The sequence below is a fragment of the Empidonax traillii genome, unplaced genomic scaffold (assembly GCF_003031625.1).
Source record: "Empidonax traillii isolate 1590-97213 ecotype Southwest subspecies unplaced genomic scaffold, ASM303162v1 scaffold2087:size39302, whole genome shotgun sequence".
NCBI classification, from domain to species: domain Eukaryota; kingdom Metazoa; phylum Chordata; class Aves; order Passeriformes; family Tyrannidae; genus Empidonax; species Empidonax traillii.
The window spans coordinates 14937-35795 of NW_020957280.1; the positions used below are offsets into that span (position 1 = coordinate 14937).

General features: G+C 44.0%; 1 long non-coding RNA gene across 1 annotated transcript; it reads right to left on the reverse strand.

Moving 5' to 3' along the window:
- Positions 1-228: 228 nt before the first annotated feature.
- Positions 229-14544, reverse strand: LOC114071532. Its single transcript, XR_003574049.1, has 3 exons — positions 14534-14544; positions 14308-14312; positions 229-316 (listed from the first exon to the last, which is right to left on the reverse strand). It is a non-coding gene; the product is annotated as an uncharacterized LOC114071532 (long non-coding RNA).
- Between the last annotated feature and the right edge of the window lie 6315 nt (positions 14545-20859).

Consider the following 20859-nt stretch of genomic DNA (forward strand, 5'->3'; position numbering starts at 1 on the left):
CCTCTCTCAACTTATAGCAATTGTTTGTGAGGGGTGAAAGAAAATTGGTCTAGAGTAAACCCATGACACCCCCTCAGGTTGGAGCCCATACCAGCTCGATGCTTAAATAATGCATGATTATTTTGGTTTTCCAAAAGGTGCCTTTGGAAAGCACCAAATTTGTGTGTCAGGCAAACATCCATAGACTTGAGGCCACAGGGAGGGAGCCAGCTCAGCGACTGCAGTGGTTTAGCCTTCTCTGCATGGCCACAAGCAAGAGAACCAAGTCCTGCTGATAATTTAAGAGCATCAATTAATACAGTTTAATAAATACATCCTGATGGTCTTCTATTGGCTGCAGGGGGACAACCTGTGTCACCATAGTCTTCACCACAGATACAGATGGTCATGACTCTGAGTCCTTCTCCTGCTCCTATGGGGTCCCTTTCCACGGGAGACAGTCTTTGCTGGACTCTCCCCGTGGGTCCATTCACCCCTCGGGCAACAGTTCTCTTCAATCTGCTGCCCCATGGGTCATTCGGGACAAGTCCTACCTGTGAAAACTTGTTTCAGTGTGGGTTTTCCTCTCCATGGGCCACAGGTCTCCTGTAGGACTCTGCTACATCTTAGGCCTCCCACAGGGTCACGGTTTTCTTTATGCATCTACCAGTTCCAGCATAGGTTCCTCCATGAGCTGCAGAGGGGGGTCTCCGCAGCCCAATAGTCTTCCACAGGTGGCAGAGGTCTCAACTCTCAGTCTTTCCCCTGTTGGAGGGGAAGAGGGAGGCCCCCCCGGGCCTCTCCTCCCTCCTCCTGCTCTGACCTTGGAGTCTGCTTGTTATCCCATGTTCTCCGTTGCTCTTCTCCGGGTTGGAACTTTTTCTGCGCAACAAACCTTCTCTTCCTCTATTCCTAAATATGTTATCACAAAAGCATTATATCATTACTTCTAATTGGCTCAGCCTCAGCCAGCAACAGGAAAGTCCCTCCTAGAGCTGGCTATCATTGACTTTTTTCATAGGACAGTGAAACTTCTGACAGCTTATAACTGAAATCATCCCTATGGCCTGCCTTCTACCAAAAATCCAGCCACCTGAACCCATGACAGGTCCTAACAGGGTCACTTGATCACTATGTAGCCAGAGCAACAGGAGAGTTCCTATCCAACATGGGAGCCATGGAGCTGGAGCACAGGGATGGTGGCGGCTGCTGCCATGGTGAGGAAGTGGTGCAGGTCCGAGCAGCAGGGAGGTGGCAGCAGCAGTGAACAGCTAGAACTGAAAAACCATGTCAGGAGGAGAGCAGTCCAACTGTGCTCCTTTCTTCATACCCCCTACCAGAACCAGAGAGAGGGAGTTCTGGTTACGCTAGCAAGTTTATCCTATTAAGTTCTCACAGTACTTCTGGCGAGGACCCCCCACCCTCCCTGTCCTGCACGGGGGGGTTGGAGGGGGGAAAGTGCCCCTTGCACCCTCCAAAACCACATGATGATATGAAAAAATTCAATGAAAAAATCTTCTTCATTTAGCTAAACTATAACATATGGATTTAGAAAAAAAATGATGCAGTTTAAAGAAGTCTATTTGTCTTTATTTCTCTCCACTGAGATGTTGCACGCAGAGTCTTTGTGGATTTCTTTTTGGAGGAGGAAGCGAGTGTTCGGCAGTTCCTTGGGATTGTTCACCTATGGATGGTCTCAGGGCAGAAGTCCTTCATGGGGACTGGGGGGGGGAGGGGGGGAGTGGATCCTGGACCTCCTGTGTAAAACAAGAGCAAGACCTAAAAAGAGTTAACCTAAATATCTTGCTCTGCTAAGAGAAGGTCCCCCAGACCTGCTCTGCTTATGTTGCTAAAGAGAAATCTGTTCTGTTATGACCATTGGACCTGAAACTAAGAAGAATGCTAGAAACATTATTCAATAGGCTTAGGGGTGATAAGGCAAAAGTAAGCTAAAGTAGACATCTGAATTAGAGAAGAAGACCTAAAGCCAAGGCTTTCTCAAAGCTTCAGTGATTAGGTCAAGAACAAAGGAAAGGTAAAAGAGATCAAACTGAGGAGGACTACTGATGCCCTCAGACCCAAGAGACTGAAGGACGGAAGTACCCCTGAAATTGAGGATCAAGAAAAGCACTGCCCTAAGCTCTGTCTGAGCTCCATCTGTACTCCATCTATTATTAATATGTATAGATGATGTAATCATATGCATATGTAAAGAATCACATAGGAAAATTGTATAAAAACCCTGATTTTTGTGTGCTACCTTGAACAAGTTCTTTGTGGTGCGAACAATGCTTGCTCCCAACGTTGACAAATAAATACCTTCACTGCTCAAAAGACTCAACGCTTCTGGGCAGTTCTTTTACCATATTTTTCAGATTCATGTGTCCCTCCCATGCTCTGGTGGGGAGACCCCCACCTAGCCACTGCTTCAGAGCAACACCATCAAAGGGCACACTAAAAAATTATTGAACTTGCAGTCCTCTTGTGGGAAAAATTCCTCCTTTGAATTTAGAAAGACGGCAGAGCCCCTGACACCCCTATACCGAACTCTCCTGTAACTGGAAGACTTGGATGTCTTTTTGGCACCTAGGGTAATTCCTTTTAAAATGTCCTTCTTGTCCACAGCAAAAAAAAAGCTCTCCCCTTACTTTGTACATCTGGGGGGACTGTTTGCATCTCTGTTTTTGTCAGTGCTCAGGAAGGCCCTCTAGGGTATTGAGTCCTCCATCCTTTATATTTACTGGGACCATTTCCATATTTCCCTTGTGGTACCCATGCTCTTCTCTGCCCTGGGGCCCATTTTCCCCCTTGTTTATTCACTTCCTCAACCGTAGCTATCATTACCTGAATCTTCTGCTTTTACCGCTCTTTGTCTCTCCGAACATACACTTTCTGAGCTTCCTTCAATATCTCATTCATATCATTCTCATTCCAATCCTCCAACTTTTCTAATTCCCATCTAATATCTAACTATGAGTGAGCCACAAAAAAAGCTTTCAGCAATTGTTGCCCTGGGGGACTGTCCACCTGGACCCCCAAATACTGTTGTACGTTTTTCTTTAATCTTTTTAACTATTCAGATGGTAACTCATCTTTGGTTTGTTTTTCATCAAAAGTTTTAGCCATATTGTGTCCTTGAGGGGTTGCCTCCTTAATTCCATTAATACTGCAATTATGATAATCAATCATATTCTGTCTTCCCCCATCAGAATTCTGGCTCCAATCTGGGCATGCTATTGGCATCTTTTGTTCTCTGCCCTGCCCATTTACCCCGTGAGGGTGCTCCCAGTCCCAAACATGGATTCCCATGGTTCTAATCATATTCCTTTCCTCTACTGAAAACAACGTCCCCATTATAGATTGCATCTATGCGTACATATTTGGGTCCAAAAATTGATCAAATTGTTCAGCTAAGCCCAATGGGTCTTGTAACAACTTTTTCATTTCTCTACAAAATTCTTGTCCTTCCGAGCTGGTTAGTGGGGCATTTACATATCTCACACCCCCTTGTATTCCCTCTATTGGAACCTCTCTGAGGGATAGAGCTTATCAGGTGTTTCTAACTCCAGTTGTCCCTTGGTCCTTTCCCATATCCAGGGAGGGCTTGGAGGAGGAGTTGTATTTGGGTTTTGTGCCCCATTTCCTTCATTCTCCTCAGGATTATAAGGAGGATTTTCTGGGAGATTCTCTAAGGGGTCCCATTTTGGATCCTTCCTTTTCTTCTGGTTTTTATTAGCTCCATTTGTTATAGAAACTGGGAATAGTCCTATAGACCCTACCCAGCATGCAACATAATCACTCTCTTTTGAAGTAAAAGGTTCTTTTGCATTGACATAAAGACTTAATGCTTTACAAATCCAACCCTCGAACGAGCCAAATTGAGGTCAATAGAGATGGTCTTGTCTTATTGGCCCTCTCTTCCATTCGTACATGCAATATTGGATCATTGTGGTCCCATCTTTTCCCCATATCCATCTTGTCTTTCCCTGGGAATCTAACATCCTTCCCGAGGGACTATCATGAGGGATATTGGGGCGTTTTCCTGACATCTTCTCTCCTTTCTTTTCTTCATCTTTCTTACTTGTTTCACCCCCCATTACAACATTGTCTGCTCACACAATCTTCTAAGACCACCCTCTTTCACAGAAACACGATGGTATCTTTCCTCGGGTTGCCTAAAACCAGCATGTAATGAATTAATTGAATACTTGTAATTTCTCTGTAATCATAACTTTCTGTATTGTTTTATTTCTGTAGTAAAATTAATGGTATTTTTCTTTGTTTTGTAACAAATCCCTTTTCCAGTAAAACATATGACAATGTTTGCCAGGAAAATCCTATCCAAAGACAGACAGAGAAATACACAATCTTTTTTTAAGGTAATTGGTTTACCTAACAAGGAATTAGCCCTTCCAGGAACTCAAGAAAAGACCCCTAGACAAAGTAATCCTTCTTCCAGGAAGAAAGTAGACAGAATAAACTTTCCTTGTAGAATTCAAAGCCCAATACACATCTTTGGGCACCAGGAAAGAAAAGATCACTGCAAGCATAAAGCAGCTACTAAACTCACGCATGCATTCTCCGGACCTTGGATTGCAAGATACAGAGACCAAAATGGTACAAAAGGGGAGAGAAAACAAGCAGTCAGAGCTGCTTTGCCACAGAGCATACAGTCCAGTGCACTGTACTTTCTTGCTTGTTTTATATTGCTTTTATAATAAACTATTCAAGGACAGACATGTTGGTCACATAGTCCAGTGGATGTTAAGGATTGTACGGAGGCAGCGCTGATGGAAGCATTCTAAGAGAAACAAGTGGTGTCAGTAAATGATCCATGATTCAGATCCATATTAAAGAGTAGACAGTACAATGGTTCTGTAAACACTGTCCTTGAACAGGCAGCAGTCACGAACATTGAGGCCATGCTGCTGAGAACTCAGCCGCGCTGGGCAGGGTACGTCTCCAGGATGCAGGACCACCGCCTCCCTAAGATCGTGCTCTATGGAGAACTTGCCACTGGTTGCCGCAAGAGTGGAGCCCTGAAGAGGAGATACAAGGACTCCCTGAAACAATCCCTCAGCCTTGGCCATATTGATCACCACCATTGGTCTACCCTGGCCTCCAATTGGGAGGCCTGGAGACACACCATCTATAACGCTGCTGCTGCTTTTGAGAATACACGCAGGATTACTCTCGAGGAGAAAAGACAATGCAGAAAGAATCGCGTCTCGTTGATATCACCTGGGGAGTCTTTCTGCTGTACGTTCTGCAACCGGACTTGTCTATCTCGCATTGGTCTTTTTAACCATCAGTGTACTTGTAGTAAGCATGGGTAGAGCCCTTCTCAAATCTTCGTTCGAGAAATCTAGTCATGAATGAGATGAATAAACTATTTCTTCATTGCAGCTTTTGCAGTCCGACTTTTTCTATTAACTTATAACAAGCACACCCCCTTCCCATCCCTCGCCTGTACCATGGGGGACTTTATCTTTCCCTGGGCTGCTTGAAAACTGGCACACCGCCTTCTCCCCCCTCCCCCCTCACCTATACTTCGAGGGGAATACACATCACACTGGGACTTTCCAAATGCCGGTCTCACAGGGGGAGGTTGGGGGATGTTTCCACACAGAGCCTTATGGGTGCTCCCTTTGTTGTACTGCTGAGTCCCTAACCACCCCACATCCACTCGGCAGTGGAGCAATGGGGCAGCTTCCCCAGACGGGACCACGTGGCCTCCACCTTTGTTCCTCTTGGGAAGCTTCTAACTAGCTCCACATTTAAGTTACGGAATGGCGCAGGGGTTCCCCTATTCAGTTGGGGTTGCCCACAACCCTTCCCCCCCGAGACACGTGGAGGACTCCTTTACTCCTGCCCACTTCTTTATCCTAAGGAGTCTTTTATTCACACTTCACAACAGTTGATTTGTTCCTTCACCGGCCAATTCCCTTGTGGAAGGGTATTTCAGAACTCTGCTCTCGCTCCATACCCCTGGTACATCTCAAATACACTCATGCACCGTCCTTTTATCCAATTTTCCCAGTATGAATTAAAATAGACCCTTCAGTGTCTTACGGGGTTCTACACATAGAATTTAATGGTACTGTGGTCCTTTAATTTGTATAACAGCTGGTCCTTCTCTTGTTTTCTTTGTTTCACAGCCGTCTGTCCTGAGTCCTTCATTTCAATCAACCCAAAGGAGGGTTCCAAGCCCCTGAACTGCTAAAATCAGTGGGGCACACCATCCAGGGACTCTGGTCCCCCCCACCCCGGGGGTGGTGGACGTTGAATCCCAGATGAGCCCCCAAATTGTGGGAAAAATTCCTCCTTTGAATTTAGAAAGATGGTAAAAACTCATGAAACAAAGAAGGAAGAATTCATTCAGTGCACTGGGTCTTGTCTCACACTGAGTTTCTGTGGAGAAAGACCCCTTGGGTTTAATATATTCATTTTTGCCTAAAAAGGTTTCTTTTCTCTGAAAAAGGGCTTTCCCCTCCTTCCGATTGGCTGCGAGATGTCCTCTGTCAAAAAGGATGGACCTTCCTTTGTTCTTAGCCCAAAGGAAAAAGACCCTGTGTTCAAAATTGGCCAAATGGCCCAGAAAGGTTTCAGTTTTTAGGAACTTTATATTTGCCTTATCCCAAAAGAACCCTGGTACCCAGTACCTTACAACTTCACAGAGCGCCTATAATTTTGTTTGTAATAAACCCCATATTATTTCTCATAATCTCATTCCCTTTGATTCTGCTGACGTTGAAAGGTAACAGTATAAACAGACAGAAAAAGCCCTAATTTGTAATATTTATATTGTCAAGTCCTGGTTTCACATAAAACCAGCTTCCTGGAGCATCTACCACAAACCATCTCAGTTGATGGTGAAACTGGAGTCCCATCATATCTAAGAAGAGCCATGTGAGGCAGATGGTCATCAAAAACCTTTATTCTCAAGAGTAGTTCATGTTTTTATAGGCTGAAGGAGGCTGATGGGGTGATTACAGCCAATCTGCCTATTTCTTTGACCTCAAAAGAAATATTAGATAAGGGTGGTGTAGGGGGTTGACCCTGGTCGAATGCCAGGTACCCACTAAAGCCACTCTATCACTCTAGACACCTTAAGTGGACTTCTTTTCCACAAAGACTCCTTGAGAGAAGCACCAGGGCTATTTGCACATTCAATTTTTTCTCATTGACATTGCAGATTCGGGGACATGCAAGTGCTCTGTAAATTTTTGTCATCAAAATATATATGGGAATTTGGGGTGAATTAAGGACAAAGCCCCAGAAATTTTGGAATGGTCAGCAGCAGTGAATTCTGACTCTGGTTCGAAATTACTTTTTCATTTAAAAATGCCCATATGGTTTATTTTTGCAAAGCAAGGGTTTAATAAAAGCTCAGAATTGAAAAATTTCTGATCTTTCAAAAACTTTTCCTTCACCTTTTCAAGCAACTGAAATTAAAAAACTCAAAACAGTCTTTGGTTCTCCTTCTGAAATTTTGAGATAGCCAAAGTAAGTTAAAAAACCCTTTTCCAATCAGCTATGCTCCTGGGTGATTTTTTAAAATGTTTCTAGTGTCCCAACATCTTGCAGAGCAAATCTGATAAACTGCTGAGAAAGGCAATAGTCCTCCCCCTCCCAACATGGCTGCTTGACCCTCCCCTTTCTCCCTTGTAGAATAAATTTTGTTGCCAGACATGGGAGTTAATGAAAAACACAAAAAAACAAAACAGGAAAGTCCTTTTGACCAAAAGGGCCAAGGAACATAAAAAGTCTGGATGTCTTGTTGTCCAGTGGGCCCCGTGGGTGGAAAATGTGAAACATTTCCCTCAGAAGAGCCATGTGTGATGGTCATGCCCTGGACTAAGGCAAGTGACATTTTTAGGAGCATTGAAGAGAGCAACAATCCTGGCCTGACTTTCCCAGACAGACACAACTGATGGGTGGTTGAATGGGCAGCGAGTGCCCCACAGCCCCAGAGCCAAGTGCATTTTAGAGTCTAAAGTGCTGGTGGCCATGGGGTGCACCATCTGCCTACCCAACCAACTGCCCTGGGAATTGCCCCGTGCCCCAGTCCTCATGGCAGGCCATGGTAGCGAGGGGATTAAGAGCTTCATGGGGAGCCAGATGATGCAAAAGGGCAGGCAGGGACCTTGAGGGAGTTGGTCACCCTACTGGGAAGGGGACAGACCCATGGTGGGACTGGGCACAGGTTTAGTTGCTCGCCTCTGAGATCATAGAATCATAGAATCAACCAGGTTGGAAAGGACCTCTGAGATCATCAAGTCCAACCCTTGATCCACTATCTCCATGATTACTAGACCATGGCACTAAGTGCCACATCCAGTCTCATCTTAAAAACCTCCAGGGATGGAGAATCCACCACCTCCCTGGGCAGTCCATTCCAATGCCTGATTACCCTCTCTGTAAAGAATTTCTTCCTAATATCTAACCTAAACCTCCCCTGGCAGAGCTTGAGACCATGCCCTCTTGTCTTACTGATAGCTGCCTGGGAGAAGACACCAACCCCCACCTGGTTACAACCTCCTTTCAGGGACTTGTAGAGAGTGATGAGCCTTCTCTTCCCCAGTCTAAACAACCCCAGCTCCCACAGCCTTTCCTCATAGGACTTGTGCTCAAGTCCCTCCACCAGCCTTGTTGCTCTTCTCTGGACCTGCTCCAGCCCCTCAATATCCTTCCTAAGTTGAGGGGCCCAGAACTGGACACAGTACTCCAGGTGTGGCTTTACCAGCACTGAGTACAGGGGAAGAATCACTTCCCTGGTCCTGTTGGCCACACTGTTCCTGATACAGACCAGGATGCCATTGGCCTTCTTGGCTACCGGGGTACACTGCTGGTTCATGTTTAGCTTCCTGTGAATCCAAACACCCAGGTCCGTTTCTGCCTGGCTACTCTCTAGCTACTCTGTGCCCAGCCTGTAGTGTTGCATGGGGTTGTGTAGTGGTTTGACCTTGGCTGGATGCCAAGTGTCCACCCAGACCACACAGAAACACCGCCTCCCCCCCACCCAGAGGGAAAGGGAAGAGGAGAAAAAGAAAAAAAAAACGTAAAACAGAAACTCACTAAGAAAAGGGGAGTTTATATTTACACAGAGAAGGAAAGAAAAAAACCCTAAAACTAAAAGCATTATAAATACAGTGAAGAGAACCAACAGAAAATTTTACTTCCCCACATGAAATGAATCATCCTCTCCTCCGAGATACAGTTATCCCCTCGGCTAGTTATCCTGGAAGAAGAAGGAACTTCCTCCTCTTCTCTCTCTTTTATATCTGAGCTGACGTAACATGGTATGGAATATCTCTTTGGTCAATATGAATCAGGCGACCCAGTCCAGCTCTCTGACCGGGAAGAGGAAATGATGTTTAACCAAACAAATCCACTACAGGTTATTGTAGTCAAAGTGCAGGACCCAGCACTTGGCCTTGTTGAACCTCATCCCCTTGGAATCAGACCATGTCTCCAGTCTGTCCGGGTCCCTCTGCAGAGCCCTCCTGCCTTCCAGCTGATCAACACTCCCCCCCAACTTTGTGTCATCTGCAAATTTGCAAAATGGTGGACTCAATCTCCTCATGTAAATCATTGATAAAGATGTTAAACAGGACTGGGCCCAACACCGATCCCTGGGGGACACCACTAGTGACTGGTTGCCAACTGGATGGGAGCCACATGGCTGAGCCGTGCCAAGCTGCTGAAACTCATGCTCCAAAGATTGGAAAGAGGGAAGAAGGGTTGGACAGTGAGGTTTTCTTTATGGTCCAGGGTGAAGGTAAAGATGCCCGCATTCCTCTCCATATCCAGTTGGGCTTGCCTGAAGAGCTTTATCTGGGTTTGTTTACATTGGCTGTCCAGCTCCTGCAGGTTGAAGGAGGTCTTGGCTTTGCTCAAAAAGTGCTTGGGGTTGGGACCAGGAAGGCACATGGCCATGCCACTGAGGTGACCACTCATCTCCTCCAGTATTGGTGGCATCACAAAGCTCTTCTCCACTGGTGGGTCACCAGGAGAAAAGAGAATGCCAACTGCCCTCCATATGACCGACTTGCATCTTTGCCAGGGTTGCATGATCCATCAGCTCTGGCATTTGATGTGGCAATGGAGGTGGTTGGAGTGGGTGAAGTTCTTGTAGCAGAACTTGCACTGGTAGGGTCGGATGCCGATGTGGATGTGCATGTGGTTCTTCAGGTCATAGTTTTACACAAATTTGACATGGTCGCTCTGTCGTGTGGATTTTGAGCTTGTCCTGCCTGCAAAAGAAAAGGCACTTGGTCAGGTGACTTGGATGGGATGCATTTGGGATTGCTCCTTGGATTAGGAGGGGGAAAAGCAATGTGTCCCACTTTAAATGAGACACAGGTATTTTGCTAAGGATGAGTTATGAGAAAAGACCCAAACTCCTCCCTCTACGTAATTATAAATCCGAAATTAGAAGGCCCTGATTGAAGGGAAAAAAAATATGGAAAAGGAAAAATAACAGCCCTTTATTAAAAAGTATGTGTGTATTGGCAGAAACAACAACAACAAAAAAGTAAAACAACCAAACAATACTCCTATATCCACAGATAATCCCCTTCAAAACAAACCAATAAACAAAGAAAAAAAGTAAACAGTTGTTTGCACCCTTTGGTGCAATTCCAACCACAGTCAACAGGAGGCGCAGTTGGGTCACTGGAGATGCAGAGTTTGTAGTGTCCTGTGCCAGTCACCAGGTGGCACTGTTGGATCACTGGAGATTCAGAACCTGCAGTTCTCTATGCTGGTCAGCAGGGGGCACTGTGGAATCACTGGTCGTTGCCACGTGGGGGTAACACCCTCCGGGGTGTGATGGAGAAACCAAAAAAAACTGGGTTTCCCTCTCCTTCCCACACACTGGGAAAGGGGAGAGGGAGAGGGGAGAGAGAAACAGCAACAAAAAGAAAGTCCTCCTCAATGGAAGGGAAAAATTCCTACTTACTTTCTAACGACCAGTAAAACCATGACACAATGGGGAGCTCATTCCAGGGCTTTCCCCAAGGTATGGATGCGCTTTCAGGCTGGCGTTTGCATCCACCGCCTTCCTGCGCAGCTAAACAATCCACACACCCATCCCTCCATGTCAGGAGTTTTCAACCCATCCCAGAAAGTTCAAAACAACTTAAATTGGAGGAAAAAACTCTCTGGAATAAACTAAAAAAAAAAAAAAAAAGTACTGCTCTATTCCTGCCTGCAAATAAGGAAATTAGTTGGGACTTGAGACCCTGGCGATGTGGGACAATACTGCTTAAATGAAAACCCTCTTGGAGATAATTTTCCTTTTATTTTACCCTTTACTGATCACTGGGTGTCTCAGGAGCTTTTGCTTGGAACAGGAGTATCACAGAGGATGAAGCTGGAAGAGCCTCATGCAGTGCTCAGTGCAGGCAGTGCTCGTGCACTCTGTACTTCCCTGCCACAGTCTCCAAGGCCAGCACACATCCAACCTCACATTTTGAAGAAGTTTTTTACATCCAGATACGGAACAGCGTAATACCTATCTCAGTGGCACTTATTTACAGATATATATATAAATTTAGGGGAACATCTAAAAGCAAGAATATTTTCCCAAGCTGGCAGTCCAATCATTTTGTTTTCCCAATGAATAAGTGCTTCCTTCTGCAGTTGACAAAAATCACAGCTAAGGCATGCAATTATAAAAAACTAAGCTGATTGTAGTTGAACTGAGCAAGTTCCCTAGATTGCACCAGTAAGTGGGAGAATTCATATTGTTTTCCAAAATGCTTTTAGTATGGATCTGTAGTAGTTATATTAATATAATAAATAATGAGTCCTTAGGACTATGCAAGCACCAACGTGGTGTGAAAGGAATGCATCTGTATTAATATAGTAAGTAAGGGGTCCCAAGGACCATGAGGACACCAATATGGTGTGCAAGAAAAGCATGGTTTATTGAAAGAGGCAACACTTATATAGTGGTTTCAAATACTGACACATCACAACACGTGACATTATCAACCAATCCTATACAAGCATTTAACTGCGCATGTGTGACAGAGTACTTACAAACTACAACTCCCAGGATGCTTGCTAGCACCCATGGTGTAACCAGACCCCACAATTCCCTCGTTTTTATTAATAACAAGATAAAAAACAGTGTAAATTCAAAAAAACAGTGCAATTCTTAACTATTTCTCAACAAAACATTTTTCATTAGACATAGTAAACTTATTTCTTACTTAAATCTATTTTACCTAAGAGTTCTATGCAATAACAAGACTTTATTAATCAGAAACCTTATTTACCTAAGGGTCTTATGCAATCGGGTAGAACAAAGGCTTGTATTATCTGAGGGTCTACACATAACTGAGGAAAACTTACTTTATTAAAGAAAAAAGGGTTTAGGGGAGGAACATCATGTTCTGAGTTGTCTTTTATTAAGGTGATGTGTTAGAGGTAGTGTTTGTTGTGTGAGTGTGCTTGTTTCAGATATATGGCATAAGGTGCATATGGTTCACATACATTCATACATCCACACAGTCTCTCTTTCACTCATTTGGGTGGCCACCCCCATTTTCTCTTCATTCATGCATACCTGTAATCTTTATTTTGTTTTCATATTCCAGTTGTATGATTTAGACTTTTATGTAGTGTTTGGTTATGAGGTTGTTAGTTTGTCATTTCTGGTATTTATGTTTAACAACTGTACTTGTTTTAAAGAGGAATTATTATAAGGAGTATATAGGTTTAACAAATTTAAATGAAATTTGTTCGATTCAGCACTTAAGCACATGCATATTCTCATTCTCTACTCCCCCTTTTTTATTTTGAATACTGAAACTTAATGAATTTAAAGGCATTATACTGGTAAGTAATGTGCACATTCTTGAGTCTGTACTTAGGAAAGTAAATAGATAGGTTACTATTACAATCTGTTAATTAATAAAAATAGAAATTCTTAAAATATACTAATTGCATTACTTAAACAAGATAGTTATAACATTTAAACTTATCTAGATGCATTTAAGAACTTGATAATTTTAAGCAACACTTAGCAAATTTTACTATTAGTAATTTAAACAAAGTTACAGGGAAGTTAGAAACTTAAAAAAAGTATTAACAAGGCAATGTTGAAATTTTTTTTCTCTTATCAATATAAACACAAAGCTAAAGACAGTTAACTAAATTATTCTACATAAAAACATTTCTAAGAATTTTTCAAGACTTATGTGTAAAACATATAATAACAAGATGCTGTTATATTACGTTTGTATGTTTTTTGTGATATGAGGTGGTTGTTAAACCCTTTCTGCAGTGTTTTTTAAGAGACTTATGAGCCATTTATTACAGTTGTATTGCAAATATGATACAAACTTCTTGGGTTAAAATTTCAACTTTAACTTCCTGATCATGATCATAATTGTGAGGATAAAAGTAGTATTTTTATAACAGTGTCTCATTTATATGTTATCATACTGAACATAAAAAACTTGTGTTTCTAGTGCATGTGAAATGGTGAACATGAATCCGAGATTTGCTCAGTTTTGCTATAATCATTCAGAAGCTGGAAAGCTTTCTTAAAGTTCTGAATTGAAGTGTTTCTCAGGCACTTAATTTTATGTTAATCAAATTTCTTAAAGTCATATGATACTAAATGGTTTACTGCTAAGGTTGTTATGGTCTATGTATGTATGTATGTATGTTATGTCTGTGGTAGCCATAGACAGCCTTGGATCAGTCAATTGCAGTACTTCAATCAAATGGAAAAAATTAAATATTATTTACTGGGGGGGCATATGAAAGCAATATTTGCTTACAGTTCCTAAATAACAATTTTTTTTGTCCTTGGAATTGGTACAGGCATCTTTTTTCCCCCTCAGTTGAGGAAGGAGGCCTTTCCCTTTGTTTCTTTCAACAGCAAAATGTCTTAAGAGAGACTACATTCTACGATTTGAAACTCTTTTAACTACCTGGTGAAATAAATAGTGCAGAGAATAATATAAACATGAATTTAAAAAATAGTTTCCTGATTACAACTCTTGTTTGTTAATTGAACAGGATTATAGTTAATAAGTGATATTGAGGTCAAAATGTGCAAGAGGGAACTGAATTCCAGAAGTTCCTATTTTTTTCTAGACTCAAGGTACTCCCAAGGTACTCATATAGAAAGATGCTCTGCTCAGACCAGAGTCAATGTATTGTAATGCAAAGTTCTCTTTGAGTAAAGGTAGCAAAATCCCCCTTGGAAAGACACATTGGCACCTAAATTTGGCTTTGTGAATCTTATAGGATGTAATAAAATGTGTTCTGGACATACCTTCAATAACTGTAGCAGAGAGATAGAACAAAGACTTAGGGAATGTCCTAAGCTTTCAGATAGCTAAACCTCTGTAACCTGAATTTCACATTGAAGGACACAGATAAGGAAATATTATATGAGCAGTTATTCTGCATAAGCATTCTCCCTAATTAAAGTGTGTTGGGTCTGGTTGGGTTGGAGTTAACTTTCTCCATAGGAGTTTGTATCAGTACAGGGGGGGAAAAAAGGAAGGGGGGGGGGTGGAGCCAGTACATCTAGTCTCTGCACTAGCCTCGGCCCCGGCCCGGGCCCCTGCCCCCCTCATGGGGGGAAGGGGTGGTGTTGTCGCTGGCCACACTCCTGGAGGAATTGGAGCCGCCACTGCCACGGCTTGGTCCGCTCACGGGGGGGGGGGGGGGTCACGTCGCTGGTTACTGTCGCCGGGTTTCGACTTGGCTCGGCACGACACCGCGCCGTGCCGCCAGTTTCGGTTTTCACTGGGGCCACACTATTGTCTCGGTGCAAACCCGCCTCACTGCCACGGAACCGCTTGCCGTGTGTAACTTTGTTCTTGGTTTGTTTTGCTGCGGTTGCCGAGCGCTTTGTCAGCCCCGCGGTCCGTGCCTACCACTGGCATCGCTCTCCTCCTCAGCCCGCAGTGCCCGTGCATGTTCCGCGTGGCTACACGCTGCCAGGACTCGCGCGCTGCTGCCTACGTCGCGCTCGCCCTGAGACGCCCTGGCCCCGCTCCCCTCTGGTGCCTGCTTTGGCTTGGTACTTCTGTGAATGCTGCTACAGCAGCACGGAATCTTACAAGCAGTTTCGCTTTCCCTAGTCTGAATTGCCGCTTTTGGCTTTGTTTACTAACTCGCGCCGCAGCTTTGGAGCAAGCCTGCCCGGCCACCCGCCTCGCCGCTCTCAGCCTCGCGCGGTTCCACACCGCCTCGAGACGCCCCGGCCCCGCTCCTCTGGGCCGCCCTAACTCGGAGACCCCTGGATCCCGCCGCCGCCATTGTTATAAGTTACTGGCGGTAATTTAGGAAAAGTTGAGGAAGCAAATGCAAAATAACAAGCCAATTTATTAGTAAGCGGTAAATGAACAATCACGGCTCGCCGGGGGGACTGCTGGAACTTAGGTTCTCACACAGTTCGCCCGCCTTCGACTTCCCAAACTCCCTTTTTGAACTCTGCGGGCTCCTGTTCAGACATGCTCAGTACTTAGGTTCTTATTTATACATGGTCCGGGGCATGTGCTCTCCGCACATGCTCAGTTACAAAGTTTCTCATATACATGTTCCCGGGAAGGGCTCTCTGGCGCCGATCGGCTGTGGATTTCTTTGTGGGCTGGGGGCTTTGCGAGGAAGGTTTCTCCTTTTTCTTTGTGTTCGGCAGATGACCCCAGCTTGGAATATGCGCATTTAAAAGGTATTCTCCTCCCCTCCCAGGCTTATCACATTCCTTTTGATCTCTTGTTTGGGGGAGCCTCCGTGTCTCCAGATTGTGGCTTCGGCAGTTTGTTAACAGCATTCCACAGTTACGTGGGGAATGCATATTTCTAAAAAAACTCTTTAAAACGTATATATGTAGTCTTAACAGCCATGAGAGAAATACATATAGAAATCACACATCCATAGCATGAAGTGTTAGTAAGCCTTACAAAAACAATCTAAAAAAATATATAGTTTATCACAGCCATGGCCCGCGACGGGGAGTCCCCGCGGCAAGGGGGGGGACCTGGTCCGTGGTTGCTTTCTCGAACTTCGTGCCACGCATCTCGCGGTTACCCCGCTCCGCATCTTTTTTAAACATCTCACCATTGCCGCTTGCAGGCACAGCAGGTGTTGCTTAGTTACCGGCTCCCGGCGCGAATTATGTTCTACGCATGCCTTTAGCAGAGGCAGTCTACAAGAAGCCACGAAACAGGAAGAGAGGGCACTACTTTCTGCTCCTGGCATGGGTAAGATGGCGCTGCCCATGCTCCGGCGTGGTTTCCACGTGTTTGCAAGTTTGCAATGGCTTGGGGATTCAAAGTCTTGTCCCGTTTTAACAGTCCCACAATTTGTGACACACGCCTTCCTCCTGGAACCCCCGCATCCATGAAAATTCAGCACAAAAAGGCATATTCTGAGGCTTTTCTTTCGTGTTCTCGGCACTCCCCTCCCCTTATGCCTGGTAATGTTCGGGGGGGGGGGGGAAGATTAAAAGTTTCTTTCTGTGGACGAGTTCTCTTGAGAGGGTTTTAAAGTGTTCACTTTCTATATTTCTGCTTTCTCTCTGTTTCTCCACCCCTCTATCTGTAAGAAATAAATGAAACGGTTTTATTACAAGCAGAGTTTCCATGATTGCCTCATGATGAGGAGTTTTTGTGATCAGGGGTGTTCTGCAGTTGCCTGTTATAAGTTACCAGTGATGGTTTAAGAAAATTGAGAAGGCTAATGCAAAATAACAAGCCAATTTATTAGTAAGCGGTAGATGAACAATTACAGCGCACCGGGAGCCGTTAGAACATAAGTTCTCACACAGCTCGCCCGCCCTCGACCTCTCAAATCCCCCTTTTGAACCCTCTGGGCTCCCGTTTAGACATGCTCAGTACTTAGGTTCTTATTTATACATAGTCCGGGGCATGTGCTCCTCGCACATGCTCAGTTGCAAAGCTTTTCCCATACATGTTCCCGGGCAGTGCTCTCTGGCGTCGGTGGGCTGGGGGCTTTGCGAGGAAGATTTCTCCTCTTCCTCTGTGTTCGGTAGATGACCCTAGCTTGGAATATGCGCATTTAAAAGGTATTCTCCTCCCCTCCCAGGCTTATCACATTCCTAAATCACTTTTGACTCCTTGTTTAGGGGGAACCTCTCCGTGTCTCCAGATTGTCGCCTTGGATGATGTTATCAGGGTACTGTAAATTACAGGGTCAGACTGCCCCCCTTCCACTATCAACCTTGGGAACAAACGGCAGTTTGTTAACAGCATTCCACAGTTACGTGGGGAATGCATATTTTTACTAAGCTTAAAAAAACCCTTTAAAATGTAGCCTTAACAGCCATGAGAGAAATACATATAGAAATGGCACATCCATAGCCTGAAGTGTTAGTAAGCTTAACAAAAACAATCTCTCTAAAAATACATATAGTTTATCACATTTCCCTAATTTTTTTTTTTTTTTTTATTGACTCTGTTCGTGAAATCTTTCTAAGACATCTTTTGCTCTTTGGAGAGTCAGAGTGTGTTCTTCGTCCGGAATTTGGTCGTATTGCGTCCTTAATACTAGAAGATGGGTGGCCTCCGTCGTTTTATAAGAGCGATTAATTGATTAAAAATACACGGACCAAACGTCAAAGCTATGATTAAAAGGAGCAGGGGTCCCACAATTGTGGATAACAAGGTAGTTATCCAGGGGGAGTAATTAAACATGGATTCATACCAAGTGCGTTGCATTCCGCGCTCCTTTCGTCGTTTCTCTAATCCTTCTCTCAGCTTAGACATCGTATCTTTGACCACTCCACTGTGGTCCGCGAAAACACAACACTCCTCACGCAAAGCAGCACATAACCCCCCCTGTTGTAAGAACATTAAGTCTAGTCCTCGCCTGTTTTGTAATACAACTTCTGATAAGGATTTTACAGATTTTTCTAGGGCCGTCATCGCTGTTTCTATCCTAGTCAAATCTTCATCCACAGCCTCTCTTAGGGATTGAAACCTGTGGTTTTGCTGTATGAGAGAGGATATTCCAGTTCCTGCCCCAACCGCTCCAATAGTCATAAGGGCTGCCACAGTGAACGCTGTGAATGGTTCACGCTTTTGTAAATGATGAGACTGAGTGGTTTGATAATCATAAACATAGTTTTCCGGATGATAGATAAGTCTTGGCACAATAATTACCTGGATACAATATTCAATAGTGCTATCAAAGATTTTTAGAGACACACAAGGAGTAATGCCTGCCTGAGAACAAAGCCATTTCGCATTCTTAGTAGGTAATAACCAATCTGCTGCTGGACTTTGTCTTTTCGGGTCTTTTTCAATAGTGGTACACAGGTGTCGTCTGTTGGTAGGGTTATTACCTATACACTTTCCCACCCCTGATACATGTGACATAGTCAAACCTCGTTTATTCTCCTCATACCATAGACATGGGGCTGGATTGGCACCAGTAACTTTTGTTGGCTCAGTAGCAATCCCAATTGCTTCATAAAAAGGTGGCCTGATGTCATAACATAACCAGCAGTGTTGTGTTATATTGGGGTTGGTAAAATTCAACACATGATAGGTAGCTTTTAATATGTTCCACAATGGATTGACTTGTGGAGTAGGTGTTGAAACTTCCCCTTCTATTTGGGCATCCAAATTAGAGTTTGTGGCCAAGATAGCCCTAGGGGTAGAGGGAACTAAAGCTTTTTCTTTTTTTATTTCTTTTGCTATAGCTGAGTTTGGTCCAATTCCAGATGGTTCATTACGTAGTGGTTCTTTTTTTATTAAAATGCGTCCCCCCTTATCCGAGCGAGGACCTGGTTGGTAGTTGCACCCCCCACATTTTCCCAAGATTCCATCCTAAGTCTCCCACATTTGTGACGTTTAAATATAAAAACTTACAATCTCCTCTATGAATTATTTCCCAGACCCTATCAATTTGTGGAGGTTGACAACCAAAGGGTCCCCAAGTAACCGTTAAAACCTTGTCTTTTCCCCCTCCTGGGGCCCAGTAATTTGATATAGTTTCACAACCCCAATAGGCACAATAAAAATGCCCTGGGTGATTACAATATGACTTCCCAGAATTTGAAGCTGGACAAAAGTAATATCCCATGAGTCTCGGGCAGGGTTGTATAGGGACTAAGTCACACAGGTGTACCCGAAAGCTGGGCGCTCCAGGAGTAATGAGAGTTCGTATTACTCGACCAGTATCAAATTGTGTTAGGGAACATTTAAAAGGTTGATGACTGATGCTGGACTCCACAGCTGTTGTAACTACAATAGGGGCAGACACCAGTAAAATTATCCAAACTTGGAGTGATGGTGGAACCCTCTGGGGAATGCAAATCTGTGTAAGTGTCAATTCCCTTTTACCCCCATCTTTAAGTGTCTCCGGTTTCTCATTAGCACTTGCCAAGAAATCAGACGACTCACACTCCTGTTGTGAAACTGCTCTGCTTCCACTGCCTACCTCGATGCCTGAGGCAGCAGGGCGATCCATCTTCTTAGCAGCAGTCGTATTTCTCAGGTGTGAGTTCTCGGTCTGTTACGAGGCTTCTCAGTCCTCAGCTCCCACAGAGGGGCTATACAGGCAGTTGTGCTATGTGAGAATATGAAACACTGGTAGGGTTAGATGAGAGGGGATATTGGGTGTAGTGTGGGCTGTCCCTTCTAATATTTCCTCCACCCTTAGGGTTTATCTGTTTCAGATCCCTCCCCTTCTGGGCTAAATCCACCACCACTCCTTATTTGGAGAATTTTCTGCTTAAGTATTCTCCAGTGAATCAAGGTTGCAGGTGAGTCGCCTAGATACGCTACAAGGGGGGAAAAAGCCGAGCTCTATAATTTCCACTAGTTAATTTTCTCCAAAGAATTGTTGCCAATCGGAAGGCCTAAGACTTTGTTCCCTCAGATATTCCCATTCATCTTCAAATATTTCCCACGTCTGTGGAATTCCCAAATCTCTCCCGCAGCGGATAGTGATTATTTCCACTTTTTCTAGTTCATAATCAGGCAGGAATCTACTTTCCCTACAAACCATGCAGTGCATATGACGAATTACAGAATAACAAAACCACTTTACCCCACACATTTGGCATTTACACTCCACCCAGGCATCATGTCTGTCGTGAGGATGACACAGGCAAGGTATAATCCAAAAATGGTGATTTGGCACTAATATATCGGTCTCTACTTCACAGCAGAAAGGAAGGAATACAGAGTCACCTATAATACGATATATTCCAGAGCCTCCTGTTTGACGTGGTATTAGTCCTCTAATCCACGGAGCACAATTAGTATATATAAGAGTATTGTCAGGCGATATTTGGAACCATCGATATAAATTACGTCTTATAGTCCCGTCGGTCTGCATTCATTCCTTCCTTTTCTTTAATACGAACTTGAGGTTTCCTGGAGTCCCTGCTACTTCCCAGTTGTCATCCCTTAGAGGTCCTTTGATCCGCGAGGCATGTGTCCACCCCCGTTCCGCAGTCCGGACAGCGGTTTCTGTAGTGATTAAAACAGGAAAAGGTCCCTCCCAAGTGGGAGTAGGAGAGGTTTCTTTCCAAGTTTTTATTAACACCATATCCCCTGGTTTCACAGAATGCATAGATATATCTAATGGAGGTCTTTGTGTCACCATTCCTTTCTTCTGCAGCTCTTCCCTCCTTTTCATTAATTGTATTATATATGGGTTGATGTTATTATCATCTAGTATGGGGTGATTTGCTGGGCATTCCATGTCATATGGCATACCGTATAACATTTCAAATGGTGAGATCCCTGTGTCTGTCCGAGGCTGGGTTCTAATATTTAGTAGGGCCATTGGCAAACATTTAACCCAAGACATTTTAGTTTCTGACATTAGTTTGATCAATTGTTTTTTTATTTCCCCATTCATTCTTTCCAC